This window comes from Chiloscyllium plagiosum, unplaced genomic scaffold (genome assembly GCF_037043375.1).
Source record: "Chiloscyllium plagiosum isolate Xiang-an unplaced genomic scaffold, Cpla_swu_hap1 HiC_scaffold_23, whole genome shotgun sequence".
In the NCBI taxonomy this organism is placed as follows: Eukaryota; Metazoa; Chordata; class Chondrichthyes; order Orectolobiformes; family Hemiscylliidae; genus Chiloscyllium; species Chiloscyllium plagiosum.
In genome coordinates, this window is record NW_028270161.1 from 29,084,194 (window position 1) to 29,100,186 (window position 15,993).

The window sequence follows — 15,993 nt, forward strand, 5'->3', positions numbered from 1 at the left end:
GTTGACATTATCCTGTTCTTCTCCCTTACGCCACAGAGTTCAACAAGGAGAAATACTGACCTCAAACAAAACTGCACAAAGCTGACCATTACATTCTAATGAATGTGAATCACATGCCACACGAATGTTGTGCATCACTAATTGTACGATTATGAAGCTAGAATGTAATTGTGGAATACAAATTAATGACAAACGAGCAACCACTCTGAGATGGCAAGGTCTGACCTGCCATAAACATATCACAAAGTTAATCATTAAATTTATACCCACCTTTGGGAATATGGAATTTTATCTCCGGCCTAAGAAAAATAAGAAAAATATAATTTTGCCCTGGCTAAGTGAATCATTGCTAATAAGCATGGAACCCAAGGCAAAAAGGACTAAGTGCAATGAAATATGAAGGCTAACATGATAATTTGGTGAATCTGAGATTATTTTAAAAATCCATAACAGACTAGCACTCAACTTGAATGCAGAACATTAAAATTGCAACCTTTTTTGGGAGTCTAGTTAACAGAAACTAGTAGCGAGTCATTATCTGTTCATTTAATGAAAGTGAATAGGTGTTAATCACGGTAGCAGGAAACTAATTTAGCAGCAACAATTTGGGTCTGAGTCAGGTAGGACTCTTGTGCTGCAGTGGTAGTGTCCCTACCTTTGAGTAATGAGGCTGTTACAGAGGTGTGTAATAACATCACCGATCAGGCTGATTAGAAAGTAGGGTGGGTGTAAGTCAGAGGCCCTCTTGTGCTGCAGTAGTAGTGTTGCTATCCCTGGACCAGGAGGCCTGAGCTCAAGTCCCACCTGCTCCAGAGGTGTGTAATAACATCACTGAGCAGGCTGATTAGAAAAAATAGGTTGGGTGTGAGTCAACCATTCTCAATAAGAGTTAGGTTTTGCTATTGTGGAGTGAGGCAAGACCTGTATCTTATGAGGCAGAAGTGCTATTTTAGGAATCTGGTGCAGAGGGAGACAAGAGGGGCTACTTTATGTAGTATCTTCCAACCTCAGGGAGCTGATGCAAGTTCAAAGCTTTATTAGATGAGCACTTAAGTTTTCCTCTCTCTAAATGTGGGCCATAAATTCAACTGATACAGGCAAGATACAAGTATTGTCACAAACTTACACCTGATCTAACTAAATTTATTTGTATAACTACAGACGACAGTTAAATCAAATAGATAGTGGAGTCCAGGTCATAACTGAGAGCCTCAGCTGTTGCAACTATCAATAGCTTTAAGGTTCTTGCAACCTGTGGGTATTAAAGGAGGATTGTTGGGGGAATGAGTAAACTGCCTGTGACACTGTTGTATAGTATATCACTCAAGTTTGGGGAAGTAGAAATAAATGTAGTCAAAGTAGGGGAAAAGATTTTGTTCTCTCAGCTCAGTGTGAGAATACCAAAACCTGTGCTGCCTGCCCAATGCCAGTGTGACCTCTTACAGTTCTGGAAAGGAACATGAAAAATGTCATAAAACATTATTTTGTGAAAGGAAAATAATACTTAACCAAGTGATTTTTTTGAAGACGACATGCTGTGGATGAAAGAGGACTAGTGGGTGTACTATAATTAATGTTCAGAGATATTTCAGAAGATGCCAAGTCAAATAGTTGCTGCAGACAGTAAGAGCTCATGGTGTGAAGGGGTAACATACTTAAATGGATACAACATTGGCTAACTAACAAGAAACAAAGTGCACATATATGAATGGGTAATTTTCTGGCCGACAAGATGAAACGAGTGCTTTGACACAGACAACTGTTCTAGGACTTTGATACAATTTACGTAAATGCCTTAGATGAAAGGATCAAAGGTATGGTTATTAAATTTGTTGATAACACAAACATAGGTAGGAAAGTAAGTTGTGAAGAGAAGATAAATAAGCTACAAAGTGATATGCTGTAGTTAGGTTAAGTGATTGGGCAACGATCTGGAAAATAGAATATAATATTGGAAAGTGTGGCATTGCTTTCATTAGCAGGAAGTATCAAAACAACATATCTAAACGCAGAGGTTGCAGAGCTCTGACATGGGTTCTAGATGTTCATGAATTACAAAAGGTTAATCTGCAGGTACAACAATAATTAGGAAAGCTACAGGACGTGTTGTTCATTGCGAGGGAATACGAAGTGCTGTTTGATATTGTAAACTTCAGAACTTTAATAACTATTCATAGATTGAAAGAAGCAGCAATAACTCTCTCTGAAATAAATTATTAAGGGACAAAGATAAACTTATACAAGACTTGAAAGCAATTAGCCATGCCTTGGAGAAGGAGTTGAAGCTGCATGAACATAACTGTTCTAACAACTCCTTGATAAAAAAAAAAGCTGTCTTATGCCACAAGGACAATTGATAGCCCTGCAGAAGAATTTAAGGAGTAAACTGCAGAAAAGCTGCATATACAAACAGTCAATGCTAAACAAAAAAGGAACAAAGAAGTTATTTCTGATAAGACAACAAGCTAAAGACTTGATGGTTCCAGAAGAGTAGTCAATATTGTGTATGAAAGAATCTAAAGAATCATCAACAATGTCATACCACAAACTTGAAGGATGGAAAGTTGTATAAGAATTCAGCTCCAGGACTCATCAGTAACAGGACTCTGGTAAACAACATTGCACAAGGATTGAATCCTGGACACATCCAGAGACAGACTGTATGTTGGAAATGTAGCTAAACTCCACTATTAATTGGGTATTAGCCAAGTTGAGTTGTGAAGTTTAACTTGCTTATTTGAAGGATCTCATTTTGGTAGCTACGTGCAATAAAATTTATATAATTGTTTCAGTATTTGACTGTAAGATTTCTTGATAAGTAACCAAATTAAAGACAGGTTGTGGATATTTACCCACAACAGTGTACAATAAAAGGTCTCCTTATTTAAAGGATGTAAAGGCATTGCAGCAATATCCAAAATGTGTAGGTTTGTCTTACGAGAAAAGGTTAGATGGGCTTGGCTTGTATCTGTTAAGAGTTTAGAGTAAGAGGAGGATTCATTTAAACAAAAGATCCTGAGGCATCTTTATAGTGTAAGTATGGAAAAATGTTTCTTCTTGTGAGAGTTTATAGAGCTAGGAGTCATTATTTTAAAAAGGAGTCACCCATTTAGTCAGACAAAAACAATTTTTTTCTCAGAGAGCTGTGAATCTTTGGAATACACTTCTTTGAAAGGCAGTTGAAGCTTTTTGAATCTTCTTAAGGCAGAGATAGATTATTGTTAAGCAAGAGGTTGAAACATTATTGCAGGTAGGTGTGAATGTGGTGTAATCAGATCAGCCAAACTCTTAATGAATGATACAGCAGATTTGAGAGGTCAAATAGTTTACCTCTGTTCCTAATTTGTGTGTTGTCAGGGGCCAGAGCTTTCAGTCATTTCTTGTCAGGAGTGAATTAGCTGAAAATGAAATTTGAGATGCTGAAGACCTCAAGAGGAGGCTGAGATGGGTTGTCTACTCTGATTTCTGGCTGAATTTACTTGCAAATTCTTCAATCCTGACTTTTGCACTGATGTTCTGGACTCCCAATTCATTGGGAATATTTGCAGAGCCTCCTGTTCCCAAGAGTTGTTTAACTGCCCACCACTATTCCAAACTAGATTTAACAGGGTTACATGTCTGCTCTGATCTACTTGTTTGACTTTAGAGCCCTTTGAATTACATGTTGCTTGGCATGCAATTCTGCCTGGTAGCTTCACTAGGTTGACATCTCATTTCAAGGTGTGACTGTTTCTTCTGCATGCCTTCCTAAATTCTTAAAAATTGATTCTTATCTCAGCAAAACTGCAATCCTCAAAAGATCTGCTTCAGGAACTATTTTGCCTGAATAGCCAATACCTGCAACAAAAAAAACTACTTTTTTGTTAGTATTAGAGGGCAAAGCATCAATGCTACCACAATTAATTTTCAGACGCAAAGCTAAGAAAATTGTTCGGCGGTCTGAAAGGTAGCCAATCTACTAACCTGTAGTTTGAAGCCATATGATCATTTTGCACCTTGCATTACAAACTTTCAAAATAGAGATGCAATATTGGGCAGAAACTCTTTGGATTTTTGAGAACAATAAAATATGCAGAATATAGAAAAGTATTTAAATAGTGTCTAAAGTCATTCAAATGTCTCAATTACTTGTAAAAAATAATTCCTATTTTAAACGACAGAAGAACTGTACAATGAGGAATCAGACCATAATTGTTGATCATTGTGAGAAATAGGACAGTTATAGTCATTGTGCAAAATCACTGATGGTTGATAATGGTAGGAGGTTACAGTCTCAGAGAATCAACCATGTTGAAATATGCAGTAGTGATGAATCACTATGGAAATTGATCACAGCAAAATGAAATACGTGTAAGTCACGTTTATAATATATCAAAAATATCACTGCAGCTCAAGATAGGAAGCCATAGCCTTAAATAATAAGCTCCATTTGAAATGGAATTGAAAAGGAAATTAACAAGGAAAACATACCAGAAACTTACTACCACATATTATACTACTGTAAAACAAAAAATGAGCACATTACAGTGAGTCTACAGTAAGTTAGTGCAGAGACCTATTCTGAAATGACTCCAGCAAGGAGCTGAATGCAAGGTATTATGGAAGCCTACTGCCATGGCAAATAATACCTAGTAAGCAAAAGATGTCATAGCAGTTTGTTGTGAGGAAGAAATTTGTAATAAATGTGATTATCACCACAAATCCCACAAAGGTAAGAACTACATCATGAACATGTCATCAAATCCATTTGTCACTACAGTGGGGAGCATATGAACATACAAATTAGGAATAGTCTCTTCAGCCTGTTCTATCAATAAAAAAGATCATTGTTGATTTGATTATCACTTCAATCTCCAACTTGTAAGTTCATAAAATTATAAGAAATAATAGCAGAATTAGGCTATTCAGCCCATCAACTCTGCTCCGAATTTGACCATGGCTGATATGCTCCTCACCCCCATTTTCCTGTCTTTTCTCCATATCCCTTCAACCCATTACTAATTAAAAATTTGTCTAACTCCTTAAATTTACTCACTGTCCCAGCATCCTCCCCCCACCTTTGGGGTAGCGAATTCCACAGATCCACAAACCTTTGCGAGAAGTAGTTTCTCCTCAACTCTGTTTTAAATTTGCTACCCCTTCTCTTAAGACTATGACCTCTCATCCTAGAATAGCCCACAAGAGGAAGCTCCACGTCTATTTTATTCACATCTCTTATCATCCTGAATACCTCAATTTGATCTCCTCTCATTCTTCTAACTTCCAGAGAGTATAGGCCTAAACTGTTCCATCTCTCTTCATACAACAAACGCATCATCTCTGGAATCAATCTAGTGAACCTCCTCTGAATTGCCTCCAATGCCACTCCATCTTTCTTCAAATAAGCGGACCAAAACTGTGCATAATATTCCAGGTGCAGTCTCATCAATACCTTCTATAGTTGTAAAAATATTTCCTTATCTTTACATTCTAGTCCTTTAGCTACAAAAGACAACATTCCATTTGTTTTCTTTATTATCTGCTGTGCCTGCATGCTAGTTTTCTATAACTCATGAACTCACCTGATATCTTTTCACTCCTTGCTTATCAATTTTTTTTTATCGCTGCCTTAAAATTATTCAAAGGGTCTGCATCTGCAGAGTTCCAAAGGCTCTCAAAAAGCACATAATTTCTGCCTTAAGTGGACAATTATTTCTAAATAGTAAACCCTTGTTTTAGGTTCTCCTACAAGAGAAAATATTCTTTCCAGATCCACCCTGTCAACACCCCTCATAATTATATATGTTTCAAGCAATCAACATGCTGTACCTGCATACAAACTTCTGCAATTTATGCACACAGACACCTTTGCATCTCAGAGCTCAGCAATCTCTCATTATTTAATTAAAGTTTTTCCTTCTTATCCCTTCTGCAAAAATGGATGACTTCAATTGCTCACATAATACTCCATTTGCCAGATCATTGCCCTTCACTTAATCAATCTATAGTTCTTCCTTACGTCAACTTCACAACTTATTTTCCTGTCATTAGAAAATTTAGAAACTATACCTTCAGTTCCCTCATTCACATCATTTATGTAAAATATAAAAGGTTAGGGCCCCAACTCTGATCCCTGTGACACACCATTTGTTACACATTGCCAACCATAAAACGACCCATTCGTGTCCACTGTTTCTATCCATGTGAATAAGTTCCCTCTACACAATGAGCTTCCATTTTTCGCAATGTGTTCATTTGGCATTTTATCAATCCAAGTATATGACATTCATTTGTTCCTATTTATCCACAGAATGTTATTTACTAGAAGAACTCTAATAAATTGTTAAATATAATTTCTTTCTGCAAAACTGTGCTGATCCCACCCAATTACCTTGAATTCTTCCAAGTGTCCTACTACAATATTAGTTCACCAATGGCAGATGATTAGCTATTTGGCCTGTAATTTTCTGCTTTCTGTATCTCACTCCCTTTTTGAATAAAGAAGTCATATTCATTTATTAATTTCCCATTAATAGGAACTTTCCCCATACTTCAGAATTTTGGAAAATTAAAACGAACATACTGACTATCTCTTACACCGTATGTTCCGAGGGTGAAATCCATCAGCTTACAGCTCCAATATTTTGCTCAGCCCTTAAACAGAAATTGGGTTGAGTGACCTTCCGACCTGAAACGTTAACTCTGACTTCTCTCCTCAAATGCTGCCAGACATGCTGAGCTTTTCCAAAATTTCTTTTTTTGATTCCGATTTACAGCAATCTGCAGATATTTTTGGTTTTTACTTTGCTCAATACTACTTGCTTGGTGACTGTAATTGTCTTGATTTTTTTCAGTTCTTCATTGATAGGTAACATCCCTAAAGTATCCTGTACAATGAAGACTGATATCTATCATCTCCTTATTTTCCCCATCATTTTCCAGATTCAGTTTTTATATAGAACTATTGGCCACTTCATTAACCTTTCTTTTTAACATGTGTAGAGAAACTTCTTTTTATACTTCTAGCTAGCTTTCACTTGTACTGTAACTTTTCCCCTCCTTAATTAATCTTTTACTTAATCTTTGTTTTTTTTTAAATATTCTATTATTGATACCATCACTGTTTTTCTTTATTTTGCTCATTTCTGTTTGGAACCCGTGAGCTGAATTGAAAATCGAACATTGAACAGCAGCTTTTTTTGCAAAGGAGGAGAGAGCAACCAAAATTGAACATGGGAACAATCCTGGAAAGATAATTGCAGGTTAACTATTGTTCTAAGAATACTGCAGATGCTTTGGCACCAAAATGTGCTATGCTCAAAGCCTGACAGCTGGTTAGATATTGCATTGTTCAATCAATGGGAGGTTGGTACTGGCCAATCAAGCTCAGAGAATGTAGAAAAAGAGAGAGAAACTGTAGACTGAACTGGTTTTGACTTTTTTTTTGGGCAGAAAGCTATGTACTTGGAAGCTTCTGGACTGGAAAGCTGCGCTTTTGAGTTTTATTTGCTATAATTTTATATTCGGTTAAAAAATTGTTGAATATTCTGAGAAAAGAATCTCAGTTTATCAAAAATAAGTAAATATTCCACGGAGCCTGCTGAAAGCTGTTTGCATTGACCACTGACTTCAGAATTCAATCAAGATACAATCCTATATGCTTGTAATACAATGCGTTGTTCAAGGATTCTACTAATACCCGGTAGTCCTTGTTGAAATGGGTTTGAAGTGGCAAATTATAGTGTTGTCTTTTCTAATTTATCCTGTAGCTGTGTCTGTCAGAGAGACAGAGAAAGCAAGAACAGAGTTACAGTATTAATAATAACTTGTTAATTTCTGTTTGAGTTATAAACTTGGTGTCTGATATCTGTTACTGTTAAAATCTTGTTAGGAACAATTGGGCAATTTTGAAGGTTATCAAATGTTTTAATTTCGCAGTGTAGCAAATCCAGTGTCAATGAGTCTGATTTTATCTGGTTTGAATCCTTGTGTGGTGACACTAGCCCATTTTCTGATGTGTCAAACATCTTTACACATTATATGCTTTCTCTTTAAGTTGGACACTATTTTTTAACTTTTTTAGTTAATCATAGATGGTGGGTTCTCCCCTTGGACATTTTGTTTTATGTTGTATCTATTTTATGTATTCTGAGGTATCGCCTGAAATGCCTGCCAAAGTCTTGCTGTTGACCGAATTTGCCAGTTTACTTTAGCAAGCACTGCTTTCATGGCCTCACAATTGCCCCAACTTTTAAATATTGGTTTTAGATCTGTTCTTCTCTCTCAAAGTGAATATAAAGTACAATCTTTTTATGATCATTGTCAATATTCATAACTATTACCATGCTTACTCCTTGCAAGATATTAGCAAATCATTGTAAAATACATTGGAAGGTGTGTTACTGAATGAGGCAAGACATCCCTATTTGTTCAAAATGAATGTTGACCAATTACTTTAAGGGAAGAAAAATGTGTAACTTTAAAACAGAAAAGGAATCTCATCAGTGAGAAGATAGTGGGTTTGGCAGTGACTAGGTGAAGTAGGAGAAAGTGAGGATTGCAGATGCTGGAGACTCAGAGTCGAAAAGTGTGGCACTGGAAAAGCACAGCAAGTCAGGCAGCATCCAAGGAGAAAGAGAGTCGACCTTTCGGGCATAAGCCCTTCATCAGGAATGTGGAGGAGATAGGGGGCTGAGGGGTAAATAGGGGAGTGGGGGTGGAGCTGGGGGGAACGTAGATGGGAAAGCGATAAGTGGATTCAGGTGGAAAGCAATAGTGATAGGTCAGTGGGGAGGGTGGAGTGGATAGCCAGGAAGGAAGATGGACAGGTAGGACAGATCGAAAGGAAGGTGCTGAATTGGAGGGTTGGATCTGGGATGAGGTAGGAGGAGGGGAGATTTGGAAACTAGAAGTCGATCTTGATGCCATGTGGTTGAAGGGACCAAAGGTGGAAGAGGAGGTGTTTTTCCTCCAGTTGTCGGGTGGCTTGGATTTGGTGGTGCAGGAGGCCCAGGACTTGCACGTTCTTGGGCGCGTGGGAGGGAAAGCTGAAGTTGACCTGTCCTACCTGTCCATCTTCCTTCCCACCTATCTGCTCCATCCTACCCGCCGACCTATCATTATTATTCCCCACCTGTATCCATCTATCGCCTTCCCCTACCCTGAGTCCCATCCTTCACCCATCTCTCAGCCCCCTTCCCCCTCCACATTCCTGATGAAGGGCTTATGCCTGAAACGTGATTCTCTTTCTCCTCGGATGCTGCCTGACCTGCTGTGCTTTTCCAGCACCACACTTTTTGACAATGATTGGTCATCAAGAGCTCCAAAGGTGGGAAAGACTGGGGGAGGTGTCAGTGGTGAGTTGGAGTTCAGTTTAATAGTTATCCAGAGTTAAAGTAGGCTTTTAAATCCTCTAGTTTTTCCTAGGTAACTATCAAATTTAAGAGACACAGAAAAGTTCATGCTCGGAATTTAGTAGACTCTTTTTTTTTAGATTAAATTCCCTACAGTGTGGAAACAGGCCCTTCAGCCCAACAAGTCCACACCAACCCTCCGAAGAGCAACCCGTCCATATCCACTCCCCTACATGTACCCCTTCACCTAACACTACAGGCAATTTAACATGGCCAATTCACCTAACCTGCACATTTTTGGACTGTGGGAGCACCCTGAGGAAACCCACACAGATACTGGGAGAATGTGTAAACTCCACACAGACAGTTGCCTGAGGTGGGAATTGAACCCAGGTCTCTGGCGCTGTGAGACAGCAGTGCTAACCACTGTGCCACCTCGGTGGATAGTTACAAACACAGGGGAGTTGCCATTGGAGAAGTCAATTTCCTGGGCTATTCCAATGGAGTCTGCTGTGATTTTGATGCACAACATTCTCTGCTGATCTAATGACTCTCAGGTCATTGAGCTACAAGGTGAAAAAAAAACAAAATTGCTATTAAGAACCTGTTAATTTCTACATGTACTCTTGCTTATATGGTTTCTAAGTATCTGAGAGGGGATATTGGAGTGAGTATGGCCAATCTGAATAGTTGTCTGAAAATGAGCAAAGATGGAGGGTAAAGAAGTTGGTATTGCATAGAAATGTATAGAATTTGCAGTGTTGAAGTAGTGTTGTAACATATGGTTTATAGTAACATAAAATGTTTATTGTGCAGGGTGCTTTTAGCCATGTTTCTCACAGCTTCATTTAAATGTAGTATATCAGACTTCCAGTAGGCAAATCACTGCCACAGTGGGGTCACAAAAGGGAAAGGTAGAAATTATTTTTAGAAGCCGAAGTTTTTCATTTTACCTTTCAAACTACCTGAAATAAAAAGTGCTTTACTTCTATTTGTTTTATACTTTCTTAACTCCATTTTCTTCTAAGTGCTTACTTGACATTTAAGACCATTGATGTCTGTGTCAGGTGATTTTGATTTCAGGCAATTTTGATTTCAGGCATTAGTCCAATTTCAACAGATAATCTATACTGATTCTTGCATTGTGAAAGATGTCATAAATGAATGGGGTGAGGGGAAACTCATAGACAGGCTAGATGCAGGAAGAATGTTCCTGATGTTAGGGAAGTCCAGAACTAGGGGTCACAGTCTAAGAATAAAGGGTAAGCCATTCAGGATGGAGATGAGGAAGAATTTCTTCACTCAGAGTTGTGAACCTGTGGAACTCTCTAGCACAGAACGCTCTCAGGGCTAGTTTGTTAGATATATTCAAGAGGAAGCTGGAAGTGGCCCTTATGGCTAAAGGGATCAAGGGGTATGGACAGAAAGTGCGAATGGGATATTGAATTTACATGATCAGACATGGTGATGCAGGCTTGAAGGGCTGAATTGCCTGCTCCTGCACCTATTTTCTATGTTTTTATGTTTACAAATGGGATACTGATCAGATAACCAGTGGGTGTGTTCATAACAGAACTAATAAAAATATTTAAAGACCATCAACCATAAGAAATAGGAACAGGAATAGGATTTTCAGCCCCTCAGGCCTGCTCTGCCATACCATTGGATCATGGCTGATTGACATTCCTCATGTCCACTTTCCTGTGTTTTCCCCATAACTCTCAATTCCACTACTAATCAAGAATCTATATATCTCAGTCTTAAATATACACAAAGATCCTGCCTTCACACCTTTCCAGGGGAAAGATTTTGAAAGTCTCTCAACTTTCAGGAGAAAAAAATCCTCCTCAAATTAATCTTAAATTGGCGTCCCATTATTCTGAGACTATGCCCTTATGGTCTTAGACTTTCCTATGAGTGAAAATATCCTCTCAGCATTTACCCTGTTAAGCCTATATGGTGCAATTAGAACACCTGTCATTTTTCTAAACTTCAGTGAGTCAAGCCCAACCTGCTTAACTTTTGCTCATAAGACTATCCCTCCATACTATGTATTATCCTAGTGAACCTTGTCTGAACTGCCTCCAATTAAATGATATATTTCCTGAAATAAAGGGACCAAACCTGTTCTCAGTACTCCAGATCCGGTCTCACCAGCACTTTGTACAGTTACAGTGAGACTTCCCTACTCCTTGAAACCATGGCCAATATTCCATTTGCATTCCTGATTACCTGTGTGCTTGCATTCTGTGTTCTGTGCACAAGTATGCCCAAGTCCCTGTGTGTTTCAGTTTTATGCAATTTTTCTCCAATTAAATAACATTTTGTTCTTTTGTTCTCCCTCTCAAAATGTACAATTATACTTTATCCCACATTGTACTCTATTTGCCAGTTTTTTTGTCCACATACTTAACCTATCTCCATCTCTCTGTAAACTGTTTCTATCCCTCTCACAACCTGCCTATCCACTTATTTTTGTGTCATCTGTAAATATGTCTATACATTTGCTTTCTTTCTTCAAGCCATTCATATACATTGAAGTAGTTGCGGTGCCAGCACTGATCCCTATGGAACCTCACTGGAGTGGTCATGGATCCCAAACCTGAAGAAGAATCTCTTATCTCCTCTCGCTGTTTCCTGTCCATTAGGCAATTCTGTATCCATGTCAATATACTACTTCCAACACTTGTAACTTAACATTTTGAAAGTCAAAATTTAAAACATCTTCTGGTTCCTTCTTTCCACCCTGGTTGAGACTTCCTTGAAAAACTTGAACAATTTAGTCAGACACGATTTCCCTTTCATGAAGCCATGCTGACTGTTTAGATTATGATTTTGCAAATGGTCTGCTAATCAGCCTCAGTTACCCACTTTTTGCCTCATTGCTTTTTTGAATAGGGATGTCACGAGCAGTTTTCAATCTTCTGGTACTTCTCCAGAATCCAATGATTGCTGTAAAATTATAACCAATGCATCTATTATCTCTGTACTTACCTTTTTTTGGATCCTAGGATGCAAGCCATCAGGGCCAGGGGACCCACGTGCCTTTTGTCCCGTTAGTTTGTTTATTATTACTGTTTAGTGATGGTACTTAATTCCTCCTCTGTACTCAATTATATTATAAAATGCTGAAAATGTGTTGCTGGAAATAAATGCTCAAAGTATCTTCCACCATAAAGACTGATGCAAAATATCTGTTAATTCTTCAGCCATTTCTTTGTTCACCAAAATTGTCTGTCCAGACTGATTTTCTAAGGGGCCTATGTTCATTTTGACCTCTCTTAAAGAAGCTCTTATTGTCAATTTTTACATTTCTTGCTAGTTTTCCCTCATAGTTTATTATCTTTTTAGTCCTCCTTGGCTGGATTCAGAATTTATCCCAGTCTATGAGATTATCACTGTCTTTGGCTTTCTTCTGTGCTTTTTCTTTCAACTTAATACCCTTCTTAACTTCCTTGGTTAGCCATGGCTAGTTTATCCCTCTCTTAGAATCTTTCCTCCTTACTGGGATGTACTTTTGCTAAGAATCATGAATAACCTCCTTAAATATCTACTAGTGTTTGCTTACTCACATTCTTGCTTATCTATTCACCCAGTTCACTCTATCCTCATTTTATTGCAATTCCCTTTAAGTTAAAGATAGTTGTTTCTGACCCAAGTTTCTCACTCTCAAATTGATTATAAATTCTATCATGTTGACTACCCAGAATTTCTCCTTCAACCAACATCTACAAAACACATTAACTAGTCAATCTTCCTGTCATTTACTGCCTATGTTTGCCTGCGAAGCTAGTCACTACATTTTAGATTAGATTTGATTCCCTACAGTGTGGAAACAGGTCCTTCGGCCCAACAAGTCCACACCGACCCTCCCAAGAGCAACCCACCCAGACCCATTCCTCTACACCTAACACAATGGGCAATTTAGAACGGCCAATTCATCTAACCTGCACATCTTTGGACTGTGAGAGGAAACCGGAGCACCCGGAGGAAACCCACACAGGCACAGAGAGAATGTGCAAACTCCACACAGACAGTTGCCCGAGGCGGGAATTGAACCCTGGCGCTGTGAGGCAGCAGTGCTAACCACTGAGCCACCGCGCTTTAAAAGTATTATATTTAGGATTTGCACTCAAATTCACTTGAGTAATGATACAGTATTTTTGTAATTATCTAATATTAAAATAGCGACAGACCATGCATAATATTTTTGCTTATTACTATGAAACTGTTAATAAATTTCTTTCCTCTATCAGTCATAGTAAAGTCAGTAATGGCCACATTAGCAATAAAAATTATTGATTCTAGGGTAATTATTTATTGCAGTTGGAGCTGTGCAGGATTGAGTGTACTGTGTTGCATTGAAGCCAAGGAAAAATGGGTGTTTTGCTCTTTCAACTCACTGAGAAAGTGTTTTGTATTATATTCCAACATGATGTGCTTTTATGAAATTATGTGCTTTGAGTGGTCAACTGTACCTCAAATGTTTGAAGTCAGAGGACTTACTCTAACTGTATTGCCTCCAGAAACTTTGACACTCAGGCTTAAGGTATGGTTTGTTGATTCCTCTGATACCAAGAGCAGAGATTTCAGACTCAAATATAAAAATTGTCCCAGTCAGAAATTTTCCAACCTCTTTATACTAAGTGGAGGGACAACCAGCAATGAACTTATTTCTCACCCTTCTAAGCCACTTGTTCTGAGTGATGCTCCTTGCTCATGCTGTTGTGCCACTTTGTTGAATTTGGGTTATTTAAAATGTAGACACTTCCAGCATGCTTTAAATTGGTTAGCTACACTGGAAAATGTATGGCAGCCTCCAAGTCTGCTGAACAAATAAGACAGTCAACATCTGATGCATTTCAGATTAAAGACCAAAACAGCAGTCTTGACAAGCCTTAGGTGTATCCTAAATGTCTTAAAATGAATAACAAATTGGATTTTCATCAAACAGTTGAATATTGTGATGATTATATAATTATATTTACAATGGATCAATGTAATCAAAGCAAAATGCATGTCTACAAACTTTGTGTGTGTGTGTAAAATATGTCTACATTTTGAGTATATAATACTATCTTTAATATAATGAAACTTCAGAAGGTGCATCATTGAAGCATTCTAAAACAAAGTAAGTAATTGAGCCACATACAGATATTTGGCCAGATGACCTTACTAAAGAAGTAGCTTCACTAAGTGCCTTAAAAGAGGAAAGCAAGGGAGGGGCATAGGAAGAGAATTCCAGAGCTTGGAGTTTGAGCCACTGAAGGTGCAACCACCAATGGTAGAGCAATATGATTGGAAATGCAGGAGACGCCAGAATTAGAGAAATAGACAATTGAGAGTTGTGAGGTTAGATAAAATTAGAGACCGGAAGAGAAAACACCATGGAGAGATTCAAAAACAAGGATTATAATTTTAAAATCAAGACATTGCTCATTTGGGAGAGAATGCAGTTCAGTGAGTGCTGGAGTGATAGGTTAACAGCACTTTTTGTCAGCTAAGACTCAAGGGCTGGGTTTTGAATAGCCTCAAGTTTAAAGACAGTAGAGTATGAATGACCAGTCAAGAGCATGTTGGAACAAATGAGTTGAGGGTGCACGAAAGGTTGGAAAAGAATCTCAGCAGCAGATGAACAGAGATGGGGTGAAAATGGACAGACAGAAAATATAAGGTCACAAACCATACCTCAGGATGAAATGTGACACCAAACTAGTGAACATACTGGTTTATTGTATGTTCAGAATACAATAGTTAGGGTACAAAAGTATGTGGCAGGAACTTAAATAATGGTTTTAATCTTCTGAATATTGGAGGGATTTTCTTTTCATCCAGGATAAACTACCTGATAACATAGCAGTGGTGGAAGAGTAGAGAGAGGGTCGACTGAAGTAGGGCTGAGCATTGCCAGTAAGAACTAACAACAGGCCCTCGACGATGTTGTCAAGGGCAGTATGTAGATAAGAAATGAGAGGGGTCGACAATTGATTCTCAGCTCAGTCTAGATATTCCCATAAACTTCCAAAGTAATGCTTAATTTGATTGTCTTTCAACTAAAAGTAAAATATATTTACTGTTTTCTTAATCAGAGTTCCAAATAGTGGCATGTCGCTTCATAAGAGTAAATACAGAATTAGTTGGCTTGTATGAGGGTAAATATTATGATGCTAGGAATGATCCAGAACTCAAATTATTGTAAAATTAGGCTTCACAATATTAATAAGACCACATCAGAAACAGTGAGGCCAATATTGAAATTAATTCAACTAAAGCCAAAATACTGCGGAGAGAGAAACAGAGTTAATGTTGAGTCAACTTCAGTTCTAAAGAGTCATAGTAAATTCTCTTTCCTCTAACAAGCTGACTAATCTCCTATCCACAAACTTAAAAATTCACCTAATCATTGAAGGCCTATTCACTTCAATAATCCCCAGAAGTTATTTCTGTGAAATAGTTGCTAACATTATATTAAGACTAGTTTCTTCTGGTCTTAATTTTTATTATGGACCATACACACTAGGGCCAAAAGTCTTCGTTAGTTTGTGCAAGTTTAATCAGCCCAAACCAAATGAAATTGGCAATATATTATCGAATTGTAAATGCAAATTTGGTCAGTTGTAAATCAACGCTGGTTTAAAAAAAAACATTAAAATAGACATTG

The 15,993-nt window shown here is 37.9% G+C and overlaps 1 protein-coding gene across 19 annotated transcripts in view; it reads right to left on the minus strand.

Annotated features, from left to right (window-relative positions):
- Positions 1–15,993, minus strand: part of LOC122561721 (membrane-associated guanylate kinase, WW and PDZ domain-containing protein 2) — a 687,684-nt gene that overhangs the window by 346,194 nt on the left and 325,497 nt on the right. The window lies entirely within an intron of this gene.